Source organism: Muscardinus avellanarius, assembly GCF_963383645.1.
Source record: "Muscardinus avellanarius genome assembly, chromosome: 3".
Classification (NCBI taxonomy): Eukaryota; Metazoa; Chordata; class Mammalia; order Rodentia; family Gliridae; genus Muscardinus; species Muscardinus avellanarius.
Genome location: NC_137788.1, coordinates 62,360,506 through 62,376,390, shown reverse-complemented (window position 1 = coordinate 62,376,390; position 15,885 = coordinate 62,360,506). Strand labels below are relative to the sequence as shown.

At 36.3% G+C, this 15,885-nt stretch overlaps 1 pseudogene across 1 annotated transcript in view; it reads left to right on the top strand.

Moving 5' to 3' along the window:
* The window catches only part of LOC308260118 (14-3-3 protein theta-like), a 15,311-nt pseudogene extending 3,029 nt beyond the window's left edge, over positions 1-12,282 (top strand). The window contains exon 2 of the transcript in view: positions 11,734-12,282. The product of the transcript in view is annotated as a 14-3-3 protein theta-like (transcript). The remainder of the gene's footprint in view (positions 1-11,733) is intronic.
* Positions 12,283-15,885: the final 3,603 nt, after the last annotated feature.

The window sequence follows — 15,885 nt, the reverse complement described above, 5'->3', positions numbered from 1 at the left end:
AATCGTCTTTTTCAAAATATACCATACAGTCCAAGACAGACAAAAGTGCTGTCATAAAATGTAGTCTTACATAATCTATAGGTTTGCTCTCCACGGTGCCATTGTCAAAGTGCTTTTTTAGGGGAAACACACTTAAGTAACCAGTACCTACATCCAAATTGATAAAAAAAAAACCCTGAAATAATTTTTAAGACTGAGCATTTTCAAAGTGGCTCGGTTGATAATAATAAAAGTATTCAGAATTCACCTTTTTCCTGCCAGTAATTTTTCCAACCACTTTTATTGCTACAGCAGTTTTTTTTTAAGTGATTACAGGAGCCCTCCTACTTATTCTGCAGGGATGTACTTTAAAACCCAGAGTAGATGCCTGGAACCATAGATTGTACCAAACTTTAAATATACTATATATTTTATACATACATACATACATACCTATGCCAAAGCTTCATCTATAGACACAGCAGAAGACTAAAAACTAATAATCAAAAAGTAAGTACAGCAAAAAATTATAATAGAAGTTATATGAATGTGGCCTCTTTCCTATCTCAAAATATCTTTTTCACTGAATTAACCCTTCTTCTTAGAATATGAGATGATACAATATCTACATGATAAGATAAAGGGAGATGAACAATGTTGGCAGTATAATATAACATTAGGCTAGTGTGCAAGGGTTATTTGAACATAAGCTCTGTGACCCTAATGGGTTGGTAGCATATACAGCATAGATACATTGGACAAAGAGATGATTCAATCCTCAGACATGGTATGGTGGCATAAGATTTTATAATGCTCCTCACAATGGTGTGCAACTAAAAACTTATAAATTGTTTATATTTGGAATTTTCTGCATAATATTTTGAATCTACAAAACTACATGTTTTGGCCACCAGAACAGCAGAAAGCAAAATCAAGAATGGGTGAGAGTACCATAAATATTACTGTAACAAAAATCTTTCTTTTCTAGACCTGAAGATCTTTTGACAGATGTCCAATAATATATAGGAGTCTAAACTTGTGGGAATATTATTAACCTTTAAATATGACATAAGCATAAAACAATGAGATACCATTACACACCCATTAAGATATCCAAGGAACAAAAACATTGACAACACCCCTGGAAAACATATGAAACAAGAGGAACACTCATTCATTGCTAGTAGAATTGCAACATGGTATAGCCACTTTGAAAGATAGTTTGGCAAGTTACAAAACTAAACATTCTCAAGCCAGGTGTGGTGGCCCACTCTTGTAATCCCAGCGCTTCGGAGGCAGAGACAGGAGGATCATGCAGGTTCGAAGCCAGCTGCACTGGCTTAAGAGACCCTGTTTCCAAATTTTTTTAAAAAGTATAAAATAGGTCTGGGAGTGTAGCCCAGAGGTAGAAGGGCTTCCAGGAACCCCAGTTCATCATCATCATCATCATCATCATCATCATTATCATCATCATCATTCTCTATCACATAATACAAACTCAAGCTCCTTGATATTTACTTATATCAGCTTATATTCAGAGAAAAAATAACTGCACATTGTTATTTATAATAGCTTTTTTCTGAATTGTCAAAACTGAGAAGCAACCAAGAAGTCCTTTAGTATGAGAAAGAATAAGTAAATAGTAGTAAATCTAGATGATGAAGTAATACTTAGCACTAAAAAGAAATGAGCTATCAAGCCATGAAAAGACATAAAAGCAATGTTAATGCATTTTATTATGTGAAAGTAGCCAATCTAAAAAGGCTACCTACTAAATGTTTCTAACAATGTGACACTGTAGAAAAATTAAAACTATGGAGACAGTCTAAGGATCAGTGACTGCCAAGAAGCTGTTTTAGAGGGGAGGAGAGGGGAGGAATTGGAAGATCAGAGGATGTTTAGGGCAGTATTTTTAATAATTCTACAAAGGTGGATATATGTTATTTTATCTTTGCTCAAACTCACAGAATGTAAAACACCAACAGTGAGCCCTATGCTAAGGACCACAGACTAGGTCAATAATGATGTGTCAATATCTGTTTTTTTGTATGATCTAGAATGTTAATAGTATAGAAAGTTGGGGTTCGGTGGATAAGAGGTATGTGGGAAATCTCTGCTCAGCTTTTCTGTGAACCTAAGTCTTCTCTTGAAAGTATAGTGTATTATTAATTTAAACATGCCTTCAAGAGCACAGGGTGGTGCGACCAGGCAGAAAACAACAGCAGCAGGCCCAAGCACAGTGTGTGAATTTGCTTCCAATAAGCTATAAAAATAAAGAAAAAGAAAGTGGATCATTCTCTCCAGGAGCCTGGAGCCACATTCTGGTTTAGATCTCTGCACATGAACAAAACGCGTGTCTAGGAGTCAAGCTCTTCTTCTTTACTTGTATTAAGTGATGACTATTTTTTTGCTTGTGGAAGGAGGTGGCTTAAAAAAAATAACTTATCTACTTTTTGTTAAAAACCATCTTTAAAACTTTAAATTACTTAATCTGTTTATTTATTCTGATAATGGGTACAGATCATTGACATTATCTATTATTAAACTCTTATTTCTTGGGGGATTATACATAAACTTTGAAAGTCTTAGGGATCATCTACTTAATGTATTAAGAACCCTCATGATACAACATTATTTAAGTGTATTCCAATTTAAAGGGTAATAAATTTATCATTATTCATCTAATATTCTTAATGTCATTATGCCCCATTATGGCATTTTTCTTTATGGCTTAGACTGTAGTACCTTTAATAATTGTTTATATAACAAAGTTGGCTAAACTTCTTCAAGTTAACTTATATGTTTTTATAAAGAATAATTTCCTAATAATACAATGAATGTAGGATATTGATAATTAGAGTTTTATTCATTTTCAATTTACCATATTGACCTTTGAGAACTAGTGTATTCCTATGCCATTCAAACACTGTATTGTTAGTTGTTTTGCATCAAAGCCAAATAAATCAATGGGATAACAAAATACTAAACAGAGGCAAATTAGAGAAACAAAATCAATTCCCTAACTCTCAAAGTAACTATTATTAATCTAGTATTAAAAAGTATGAGACCTGATATTTTTGTAGGAAAAAATGGAGGGAAGATGGACATGCATTCCTTGGAGAAGCCCTGGACATCAGATTTTGGTTTAATATCTAATTGGGACAACTTAAGGAGGCATTTCCAGCCGTGACTTCCTATCTAGAATATAGAAGAGAGAGTGGATAATGGTGGAATTAGAAGCAAGATGACAAGGAGGTGCCCACCATGCATGAAAAGTCATTTTTGGAGATTAGAGAAAAGACTGCTTCAGCCACGCATGCTTGTGAATTCTTAACAACATACCTTATAAGAAAAATGATCCGGGCGTGTTGGAGGGAGCTCAGCAGTGCCGGGCAGGAAGCTCAGCCACGCATTCTGGGGAACTCAGCATGCTTGGCCACCATGCTCCTTTATGCTATACTGGGGGCCATGATGTGCTCGGAATAGAAGATCCTGCTCTAGGTGGTGAGGCTGTGGGCCTCCACTCATGGAGGGGAGATCAAATTCATTGCTTCTGAGTGCTTGATCTCACAACCTCTTCAAAACACACATACTGTCTTCTCTTATTAAAAAATATTGGAGAGGGTCTAAAATGGCAGTGGCAGCAGCCAGGATTCAGGAGATACAGATAAATCCATCCAATCCACCTTGAACTTTTAGAAAAAAAAATATCTGTGACGGGGGACTGCTCCTGCCGCACGTGCTTAAGAATTCTGGACATCATACCATGTAAAGTAAGGAGCTCAGTGGAGAACCAGGAGGAAGGTGGTGGTGGCAGGGGCGGCAGAGGCCAGTATTTGGGAGAGGCAGAGATCCGATCCAATCCACCTTGAACTTTCGAAGAAATTGCCTCACAGGTAGGCTGCTATGGCCACGCATGCTTAGGCATTCTGGACAACTTGCTGTGTGGCAAAAGTGTTTGGGAGAGAACTGAGATGGTGATAGCGGGCGGTGGCAGCAGTGCCGGATGCTAGTATTTGGGAGAGACAGAGATCTGATCTAATCCACCTTGATCTTTTGAAGAAATCGCCCCAAAGTTAGAATTCTACTGCTGCACATGCTCAGAAATTCTGGACATCTTGTGTGGGAAAAGTGTTTGGGAGAGAATTGAGATGGTGGAGGCAGTGGCAATGGTAGTGGCCAGTATTTGGGAGAGGCAGAGATCTGATTCAATCCACCTTGGTCTTTTGAAGAAATCGCCCCAAAGGTAGAATGCTACCACCACACATGCTTGGGAATTTGGGACAACATGCTGTGTGAATAAGGTGTTCAGAAGAGAACTGAGATGGCTGTGGCAGCAGCAGCTGTAGCCAGTATTTGGTAGAGGCAGAGATCCAATCCAATCCACCTTAAAATTAAAAAAAAAAAAAAATGTCCTCAAATGGAGACTGCTACTGCCACAGATGCTCAGGAATTCTGGAAAACATACTGTGTGGGAAAGGTGTTCAGGAGAGAACCGAGATGGAGGTGGTGGCAGCGGCAGTGGTGGTGACCAGTATTTGGAGGGGCAAAAAGATCCAGTCCAATCCACCTTGAACTTTTGAGGAAATCTCCCCAAAAGTAGACTTTTCCTGCCACAAATGCTCGGGAATTCTGGACAACATGCTAAGTGGTAAAAGGGCTTGGGGGTATCAGAGGGAGCTCCACATAGCTGGGATGGGCCACCACGCTGCATGTTCTGGGAGACATCAACCCTCATTGCCACCGCGCTCCTCTGCACAGAGCAGGAGGCCAGGGTGCACATGGAGCAGCAGAGCCTGCTCTGTGAAGTGAAGCTTTGGACCTCTGCCTTTGGAGAGAAGACAAAATTCATTGTCACTAGGTATTTGGGGTCCCAGCTTTTGCAAAAGACATGTACTGCTTTCTCATATTAAAAAAAAAAAAATGGAAGAACGCTGGGTGTGGTGGCGCACGCTTGTAATTCCCGTACTTGGGAGGCAGAAACAGGAGAATCGCATAGGTTCAAAGCCAGCCTTGCTGGCTTAAGAGACCCTGTTTCCAAATATGTGTGTGTGTGTGTGTGTGTGTGTGTGTGTGTGTGTGTGTGTGTTTCTAGGAGTGTATCCCGGAGGTAGAAGGGTTTACAGGAACCCCAGTACCACCAAAAAAAAAAAAAAAGGAAGAAAAAAGGGAACATCTGTACTGTAGATGACCTGCTCATAGTGACAGAGACCAGAGCCCAATGCACAGCAAGGCCAGTCCAGGCCTCTGAGGCCAGGATAGGAGCCTGCCAGGCGGCAAGCCTGGTGCCGGGGCCAGTGAGGCCAGGATTGGGATCAGAGCCTGCCAGGAGGCAAGGTTGGTGCTGGGGCCTCTGAGGCTGGGATCAGAGCCTGCCGAGGGATGAGGTTGGTGCTCCTGTGGCCAGGCTGGTGCCAGGGCCTTCAAGAGTGGGATCAGAACCTTCAGTGTGGTATACACAGACAAATATCACAGAAAATAAAAAATCTGTTGCTTTCCATAATATGCAAAAACTAGGAATAAATGGGTAATAGGAGGAAATCTAGTTGAAGAATGGACCCTATTGAAGAACAATTAAGGTGACCAATCAGAGGGGAAGGGAGGGGGGAAGATGGAATCTCTTTAAAGCACATGATGTACATAAACAAATATATCAAAGTTAATCACTAAATCAACATGGGATTGAGGGAGGGGGAGGTAATGGAATGGGGATTAGATAAAGGCTAATTGAATGATATTTGCTTGTATATCCTCACAAGTTTTGTATTCCATTGAGATGTTTGACTACAATACACCAATAAAAATATGTTAAATAAATAAAATTTTAAAAATTAAGACCAGGAAAATAAAAAATACTATTTATATTTTTGAAAATATATAAATAAATATTATTTTTGTATATTAAAAAAAGTATGAGACCTAATTATGTCATGTGTGCTTGCATATATGCAACAGGTTAAAAGAAAACTAACATTTACTATAGGGCTGAAACTTCATGAAACGTACATACAGCATCTTGAAAATGCAGCCACCGAGATTTCCAGTGAGTCACTGAGGAAGTAAGTGAGGTAGAATGCTGAAGGCACTAACACTTTTGTGGTCATTACCTGCCATAATGATAATTTCAGAAATAATATCTTAGCAGAGATAAGAATTGCTATTTTCAAATGAGCCTAATTTATTCCTTGACTGGATCTAGCAATGCAATCACATTACTAATGGCACCATATTTAAAAACCCTTCTACATGCAAATAGAGAGTAAAAGTAAATACTGTCTTTAACCTGTAAACCAAAAACGTTTTACTAGTTCAAATCATAGAGATTTGGGAACTGGATTACAGAGAGACATAACAGAATGAGCTGAATATATTTTCATAGATTTTTTTCCATCATCTTAGCTCAGTTACTGTTCAATCTGAAAACAACCTCTGTAATAATGGCACCAGATAATTGAGTTATAAATAGATATAAAACAGTAGGAAGTGGTTCATCACCATATGTGGCTTTTACAAATTGTATGGGATGACTTCATTATTAGCACACAGCTTGCCCCACAATCATTATAAATAATTTCATTGATGAGATAATAATAATGGTTTATGATATTATCCCCTCGTCCACTGTCACAGCTTTCCAGTAGAGCTCAGCAGGTAGATAAAAAAAATCTAACAGATTTGTATCTTTCCTTTGGATTTGTGTTCATAGCAATCTGTACTCATAATTTTTTTCCAAAAGCAATAAAACATAGTATTCCTTCCAAATGATGTTACTGAGAATTAACCCATGTTTGTAAAAACTACCAATCAATTGTTTGAGCAGGTTTAAAAAACCATTAAAAAACCTTGCATTAAAAAACCTTGGTCATTATATATATTATTCAGAAAAGAACTACAGATAAAAAGCAAAGCTTTCTTCATTATTGAGTATCTTCTGTGTGTCAGATATTCCTTATTTTTATATTTTTATTGGTGTATCATAATTCTTTATCATACTGAGACATAGAGTGATAGGAATATACATGTACACAACACTTGGTGTGTTTCCTTCTGGATCCCACCACCTACCCTTCCCCATATATGCCATGAAGATTGATATTGATAATTTCATATACATACATAGAATTATTTAAGCTGTTACCTTCATCATGTTTCTCTCTCCCCCTTCTTTCTCCCCTAAACTCCCTCCATCATTCCATTGGAGTCTGTAGTCCTTTATCTTCATCTAAGGCCTCTTGATTCCCACTTTCTCTCTAGCTTGCACGTATGAACAAACAAACAACAACAACAAAAAAAACACAACTCTTTGCTTTCTGAGACTGGGTAATCTCAGTATAATATTCTCAAGTCTTATCCACTTTTCTACAAATGACATAGCTGAGTAAAATTCTATTGTGTGTATATAACATAAGTTTTAGATCCATTCATCTGCTGATGGACACCTCACCTGGATCTATAATTTTGTATTGTGAATTGTGCTACTATAAACATAGATATGAATGTATAGCTCTAATATTTTACTTCAATTCTCTCGAAATAATGTTTATGAGTATTGCTGGGTCATATAATGGTTCCACTCCTGATATTTGATGAAACACTACACTGTACTACAGCCGTACTAGTTTGCATTCCCACCAACAAAGTTGTCAAAAGCAAATATTGGAGAAAGGCAGCCTTTACAACAAATGATGAAGGCAAAACTTCTTACCCATTTGTAGAAGAATCAAATTAACCCCCAACCTCTTACCCTGCACATGTCTCAGGTTCTCTACATAACATGCCTCCTATCAACGTTATAGAAGCTGAAACACTGAGGTTCAACAATGTTATGTAACGAAGACAGAACTGAGCCTACGTTAGTCTGGCTTCAGATTGTATGTGGCACTTTTTATTATCACCCTAACATAATCATCCTGAATTAAACTGTGAAGAATTGGTGAATTAAAAATTAGTAACTAGAGCCAGGCATGGTGGTGCACACTTGTAATCCCAGCATTTGGGAGGCTGAGACAGAATTGCAGTTCACAGACAGCCTCAGCAACTTAGTGAGGCCCTTTGCAATTCAGTGAGACCCTGTTTCAAAATAAAGAATAAAAAGTACAGCTGGAGGTATATCTTGGAGGTAGAATGCCCCTGGGTTCAATCCCCAGTATTACACACACACAAAAAAATTAGTAACTAGCATTTTTGCCATAGTGTTGGCAGGTATAAAGCCAAGCATCCAAATATTCAGTGTAGACATACTGACAATTGCATTTTGAATTCTGAGTAAAGGGTAAAAAACTAGTCAAGGCCCCAGGTGCTTGGCATCTAGATTAGTGCTTTGCTTCTCGAAATATCTGTAGTGAAGAACTTTCTGTTTTAATTTTAGTCTGATGCAGACCACTACTTTGCAAAATGCCATAAAAAGAAATCATTAAAAGTCAAACTACATTTTTTTTCTTTGGTGGTACTGGGGTTCCTGGAAGCCCTTCTACCTCCGGGCTACACTCCCAGACCTATTTTTTTACATTTTTATTTGGAAATAGGGTCTCCTAAGCTAGCGCGCACGGTTGGCTTCGAACCTGCGTGATCCTCCTGTCTCTGCCTCCCAAGCGCGGGGATTACAAGCATGCGTCACCACGCCTGGCCAAACTAAATTTTAAAGCAAAATATACAGAAAATATGCTCAATTAATTTACTCCATTTATAATTAGATTTGACAAACAAGCCCACTGATCACATGTTGGGATGTGGCAGCAATGCCAATGTGGTAGAAATGCTTCTAAATGTCCATGTCCTACTTCTGGTCTCATCTGTTTAAGGACTGGTGATCAGCTCTCAGATCAATTGAGACCCGTCGGTCACACAGTGACTATAGGTCCAGAGAGCTTGGTGGGGGCCCTATCACTTGCTTCTCCACTATCGCATGCACTCTCAGGCAGTGCCCACACTTCAGAGCTTCCCTAATTCTGGATCATTATACTTGGAAACAACAGGGAACTTACCAATTTGTACAAATGCTGCTGATTGAAAGTAAAACATTCAGAACGTGTTAGTCACTTCACAGCAACACGGTACAATGTTTCAGAACAGCCAACATATCATTTGTTCATATTCCTTCCACCTCAGATCATTAAATTGCTCATTGGAAATAAAACTGTATTTGATTGATTTGAGTAGTGGATAATAGACATCTTGCATTTTTAATTTTTAAATAATTATGACATTCTTGCATGATTCTTTGTCTTAAAATTAACCCTTAGAAATCAAGATTTATATGTATTTTCTTTTTTTTTAATTTTGGGAAGTAGTATAGACTTCCTTTCAAGGCTCGTACTCAGACCCCATTCTGGTCATAAGCTAGCAATCTCTATTTTGTGAACAATTTTTTATTAGCCCTTAAAAAACTTAGCATAATGGAATGCAATACTAATAAGCACCATGCCAATTATAACATTATATACATAATTTTAAGACCCATGGTCTTCTTTTATAAGCCTGACTGCTAATTGAAATAAAACTTAGATTTGCATAAAAATGCCTTCACAGTCATAGTATTCTTTTCACCAATTATTTTCACTGAGAAGGACAAAAATAAATAGCAGTCAACTTGCATATCGCTTTTTCTTCTTGAAGAGAGCAGGTTAGAGCTAATAGTTATGCTGTATTCAGAGCAATACGCTTTCCTTTCAAGTTGTGTTTCTGAATTGTTAGGAGGATATATCAACAAATGAAAGTGAAATGTAAATTTCAAAATTTACATGGAATTTCAACTATCTAATTTCATTGGAACACATTTCATTATTCCAGATAATCAGATTTTCATCTCCAAAGTCTCAATAGCAAACAACAATGAGTTTTAAAAATAGAAGAAAGGGTATGAAATTATATTAATGTTTTACTTTGCAATAATGCACATGATCAAATATATAATAATAATATTGGAAATAAAATTAATTTGCAACATGAAGTAAAAATGTAAGTCTCCAGTTTCTTTTTAATTTCCTTTTTTGTGGTTGTTACTCATTAGAATGTAATCACTAATGAAAAATCAGCTGAATATTGTATTGATGCCAATCATGTCTTGATATTTAAATTTTGATGTTATTTTCATTAATTCAAGAATAAAAATTGAGTTTATAGTGAATATCTTAAATAGACAAATTAATTATCACCCTATAGAAAATAAGAGCCCTCGTTTTTCAGAATTTTCAATGGCATCCAGGGGAGAGTGATTTTAAATTAGCAGTAGATGTTTTTAAAGAACACAAAACAAAAACTGCTTAGTATCCTAGCTAATGAGATAATAACAACTATTATGATAGTATTTCATCATTTGTAAAAGAAGCAGCATTTGCACATTTGTTGCCATTAGCAGAATGACTTTTTAATGGATATTGCAATAGCTTATATCAGATAATAAGACTGAGATTCAGTCTATCCTGCCAAATACAAAATTAAACAACATGTTTCTGTCTTACTGAAATGTTTATCCCACTTCCTTAAAGACATAAAAAAGAAAATCATTGCTTTTTTCCAATGATATGTTTATGTAACAAATTACCTTTGTCATGTTGCTGTGATCCACCCACCACTGTTTCTTAAGTTATACCAGAAAAATTAAATAGGCTGGGTTTTACTCATTACAAACCCTTATTTTCCTTCTTAGATAATATATTTATTCAAAGAAAAACATAATGCCATGCAAAAGATTAAAAAAACAAATAAATTTTTAAAGCATATACCGTATTAGACTAATGGGAAGAAAGTCAGTGGCTGGATCCCTGCCAACAGGTTATGTGAAAAAAATCTGAATATTCTAGTAGAGTACAGTGAAATGAGGTCACGATTAAATAAAGCCAGCCACATAAAGAGAATAATATAATATCAAGACTGAGTTACAGTAAGGGATGGTGATTTTAAATTAGCAGTAGATGTTTTTAAAGAACACAAAACAAAAACTGCTTAGTATCCTAGCTAATGAGATAATAACAACTATTATGATAGAGTAAGGGATGGTCTCATGATGTTAGCCCCATACCATGACTATTCTTAACTTGATGAACCATATTTTAAAAAGGTGAAGGTACAATGTAGTCCATCTAAACTTGATTCCCACACTTAATGGCTTCCCATTCCCTTTTCAGAAAACAAATGCTATTACTTGGTAAACTTATGGGCGCTTCCATTATCTCGGTAATTTTAGTCAGTATCCCCCATTTGCACCTGACACTACTTCTCTTTTCCTGGAGTGTCCCTCGGGGTGGTATCCCTGACTTTGAAAATCTATGCTTCAAAGGGAAAAGCTCAGGACTATGGGTATTTTTCAGCTTTATAGGATAAGCCTATCCTATAAAGATGTTTAATTTTGGAACAGATCTCTACCTGAAGATCTGGGGACATGTGGTCTAGAAAGATGAGCAAAGCTATACTTTTAAATTATTTGTGCAGATTTTTAGATAGATGAGAAAATGTATTTTAATTTTACAGAGAAACTGTAAGACTTAAATATGGAGTTTATGAGAACTTTTTAAAAGGTAAGAAAAGCATGCATGTAGGCCGGGTGTGGTGGCACACGCTTGTAATCCCCGCGCTTGGGAGGCAGAGACAGGAGGATCGTGCAGGTTCAAAGCCAGCCGCACTGGCTTAAGAGACCCTGTTTCCAAATAAAAATATTAAAAAAAAATAGGTCTGGGAGTGTAGCCTGGCAGTAGAAGGGCTTCCAGGAACCCCCAGCGCCACCAAAAAAAAAAAAAAAAAAAAAAAAAAAAAAAGAGAAAGAAAAGCGTGCATGCACCACGGTCCTGGAATTGTTGGATAAGTATTTAATAGCCAATACAACTAATCCAGAGAGTAAGGTCTTCTATCTGTTAATGAAGTGAGATTAATTCCAGTGCCTTGATGAAGTTGCATGTGGTGATAATCAGAAACACACGATAGATAATTCCCAAGAAGCTGACCAAGAGGCATTTGATATAAGCAAGAAAGAGATGCAACCCACACACCCAATCTGCCTAGGGCTGGCTCTTAACGTCTCTGTATTTTACTATTAGATCCTTAATAACCCAGAGATTGTCTGCACATTGGCTAAAACAGCTTTTGATGAGGCCAGTGCAAAACTTAATACACTGAATTCCCAAAGACAGCACCCTCTTCATGAAGTTGCTTAAAGAAATCTTAACTTATGAACTCAAGACAGTGCAGAAGAGTGCAATGCAGCAGAAGGGGCAGAAAACTTAATGTCAGCAGCAGGGTATGCCCTTCCTCCCTTGAGGAAACCTTTTTAGACATCTCCATTCCTTCTTCCACTTAGATTTTCTATAGCAGAGAAACCCATTCATGGGTATGGAGTCAACTGTTGATAGTTTCTTCACACCTCAACTTTGGGGAAACTCCATTCTTTGATCTGTGTTTGTCTTGGCCTTCGTGGTGTGCAGTAATCGCTGTAGAAAAGTATTAATAGCTTCATTTCACATAAACACAAGTAACGTCAAGACACTTAGTAAAGGACTAAAAACTTATCTGGCACTTAAGTAATCTGAACCAATTCTGCAAGTGACTGCATTTTGTATTACTGTGGAGATATAAAAATGTAGTTAATTACAATTAAAAGAGTGTTTTTATAACTTCTTCATTTTTGCATTCCCACCCTTATTCTTTGGGAGTTTCCTTTCAGTGAGCAACTTTTCCATACTCTCTCTGTATTCCTGCTTGGCAGGAATCCAGAAGTATTATTAACATGAAAGGGAAAGCACTTGACATTCTGGGCAGGGGTTACAAATTGAAATGCCTTCTTTATCACTTTGTGGAGGTCATATCTGTCTGCGACAACAGGGAGTTTCCTTGTTCACTCTTCATTTCCTGCTATTTAAGTCCACAACTTCCCTTCCCAATCAAAACTCACTTACACCTCCTGCCTTTGTAGTTCTGGAACTTTACTATGAAATAGAAGTAGCATGTTGCTGCCAGAATACAAGCATTGCTTTTGGCAAATTAAAGGGCATGTCATTTCTTAATACACTAGAAAGGGGAATACAAGTATATAAGTCCAAGTTTAATATGTTAGTACTTTTCCATGCAGATTTGTGCACATGTGAGAGGGTGTCCAGTTTGTCTAGTGATTGTTCTTTAAAGAATTGGACCACTAATGTGTGTTTCTAACCACTGACTGTAGTCCCAAAAAATCCTTGTGAAATGTTATGCTCTATATAACAGCAGAGTAACATAAATTAAAATTACATTTTATAAAACAAAAAAGAAGATAAAAAATAAAACGAATTTGAAGCTGGGTAATTCATACATTGAGGTCCATTTAAAAGCTACTGATGCTGGGTGTGGTGGCGCACGCTTCTAATCCCTGCGCTTGGGAGGCTGAGACAGGAGGATCGCACAGGTTCGAAGCCAGCCTCAGCTACTTAGTGAGGCTCTCAGCAACTTAGGAGACCCTGTTTCCAAATAAAATATAAAATAGGTCTGGGAGTATAGCCTGGAAGTAGAAAACCTCTGGGTTCCACCCTCAGTACCACAAAAAAAAAAAAAAAAGCTACTGAAATGCTGATTTTCAAATGGTTCAATAGAATAAATTTTCACCATGCTTTTAATGTGTGGTTGTTTGTTGTTTTGTATGTTTGTATTCTTGTCAACTGTCATTTGAGATATAATTTTTGATGTGTAGATAAATATTTAAAGTCAAATATTAGTGGTGCACAAAGTAACATCTTTCTGGAAATAAGAGTTGCTTAGAGGTAAACTGCAAGAAATTTCTGACAGACTTCCTCAACCACAGAAAGAATAAAGGAGGAATATGGGAAGACTGCATCTCTACAACTTCTCAAATAAGAAGCATTCTATTTCTAGGTTAAAGGTCTTTCGATACTATACATTAGGAATCAAGGTTATCAGAAGAGAGACTTTATCACTATTTTTATTTTTTTCTAAATATATACTTTCTAAAGTCAATTCAATATGTCCCATTATATTATCATTACAAGCGATAAAGTAAATTCTCTTTCTCTAGAAGTTACTGTTCTTGATATAACAAAGCTCTTTGCACTTAGCCAGATACAAGGAGAAACTATGCATTACATAATCCCATAAAAATATCAAGCCAAAGAGAGATTTTGGCTGGGCATGATGGTGTGTGCCTGTAATCCCAGTACTTGGGAGGTACTTGGGAGGATTACAGGTTTGAGAACAGCCTCAGCAACTTAGCAAGACTCTCGGCAAACTAGCAAGACCTCATTTCAAAACAAAAAATAAAAAGGTCTGGGAGTATAGCTCAGGTGTAGAATATTCTAGATTCACTCTCCAGTACCATACAAAAAAAGGGAGGGTGAGATTTTTATCTCTTGTTGAAAAACACTATGTTTTATTAAGGCTAAGACAGGAGGATCGCAGGTTTGAAGCCAGCCTCAGCAGCTTAGTGAGGCTCTCAGTAACTTAGTGAGACCCTGTTTCCAAACAAAATATTAAATAGGTCTAAAGGCATAGCATGGAGATAAAAGGCCCCTGGGTTCTATCCCAGTACCACACACAAAAATATTTTTTTTCATTAGGTTAGAAACAGGTTATAGCTTTTTTCTAATCAGATATTAAATAATGAAATGTTGAATAAATAATTCCAAAAGTATTACTTCTAGGTCCAGGTTTTGATTTTTTAGTCATCCTATTTCTAGAAAATATACAAGATTTTCTGCACACACTTCATGCATTCTTTAGTTGATATTTTCATTTTTTCTTATTGTTTCTGACATATAGATAAAATGATTACCAAGTGTGGAAAAAACTTTATTGTATTCTCTGTACACCCAATTCAGATACAAAAATTTTATATATCTATCAAGTAAAAACAACAAAAGAAAAGACACTTAATATGAAAGACATAGTATCCCCACATGTAAATTCAAGATTTCATGGATTATGCCTCTGTAATTTCAACATTACAGGTATATACATTTCTAGGTATATCCTTTCAAGAATTAAATTATCTATAAGTCTTACTCATGTACTACTCATTCCTTATTTTACTTATTTTACTATTTCTTATTTTATAGGTCATTACTAGATATTGAGTCATATGCTACAACTTTTGATATCTCAAGATTAAATCTAAATTGTTAGTTTCTCTTTTAGAAAACATCTGCCAACATTTCTTTCAATTATTACATATAAATCAAAATTTTGTTCATATTAGATAATTAATGGTCTGAATCTAAAATACTTTCTTACATGGCTTAAAACTCACAAATATTCAATCTTCCAAAGAAAATATAATTTTAAGTAATCATTTAAATAATTAGAAGTTCTTTGTAGAATGTTTTCTTCATTAAATGTTAAAAATGGTGTGGTTTGGATTTTGACATAAACAATGCTTCACTGAAAGAAAGACTTAGTTCCGAGCCATCTGCTTCACAGTTCACAAATACATTTATTAGTAATTCTAATTGAGGAGAACTTATGTCCAAGAAGATGCATCAAAACAAGAATAAGTTTATTTTCACATTTCTTAGAAGAATAATAATAATGAGTGCATTTTCTGAATTATATTTAGCATCTATCTGCACCCTGTTTGGTTTATATATTAAATCATTACTCAGAATTGAAAGTGTAGCTCAAATTAAATTGTACAGAGAGAATAAATGTAACACTCCAAATATTTCCAATCAAATGGTCATCTTAACCTTAAAGAAGGAAGAACTTGGGCTTTACTGAAGGGCTTGAGATTCTTCTCCCCAAGAGATTCATCTAATGGGAGCAAAGATCTTTGTCCTCAGTTTTCTTATTCACTTTGCTTTCCTGTGCTTAGCCATCCATGAGTCATATTTGCTGAAGGTAGTTTTTTTGTTGTTGTTCTTATTGTTGAATATCCTATAGGAATATGGAAAATGGTGAGACCTTGTGTATCCTTGTTTCTCTCTAAAGTTGAAT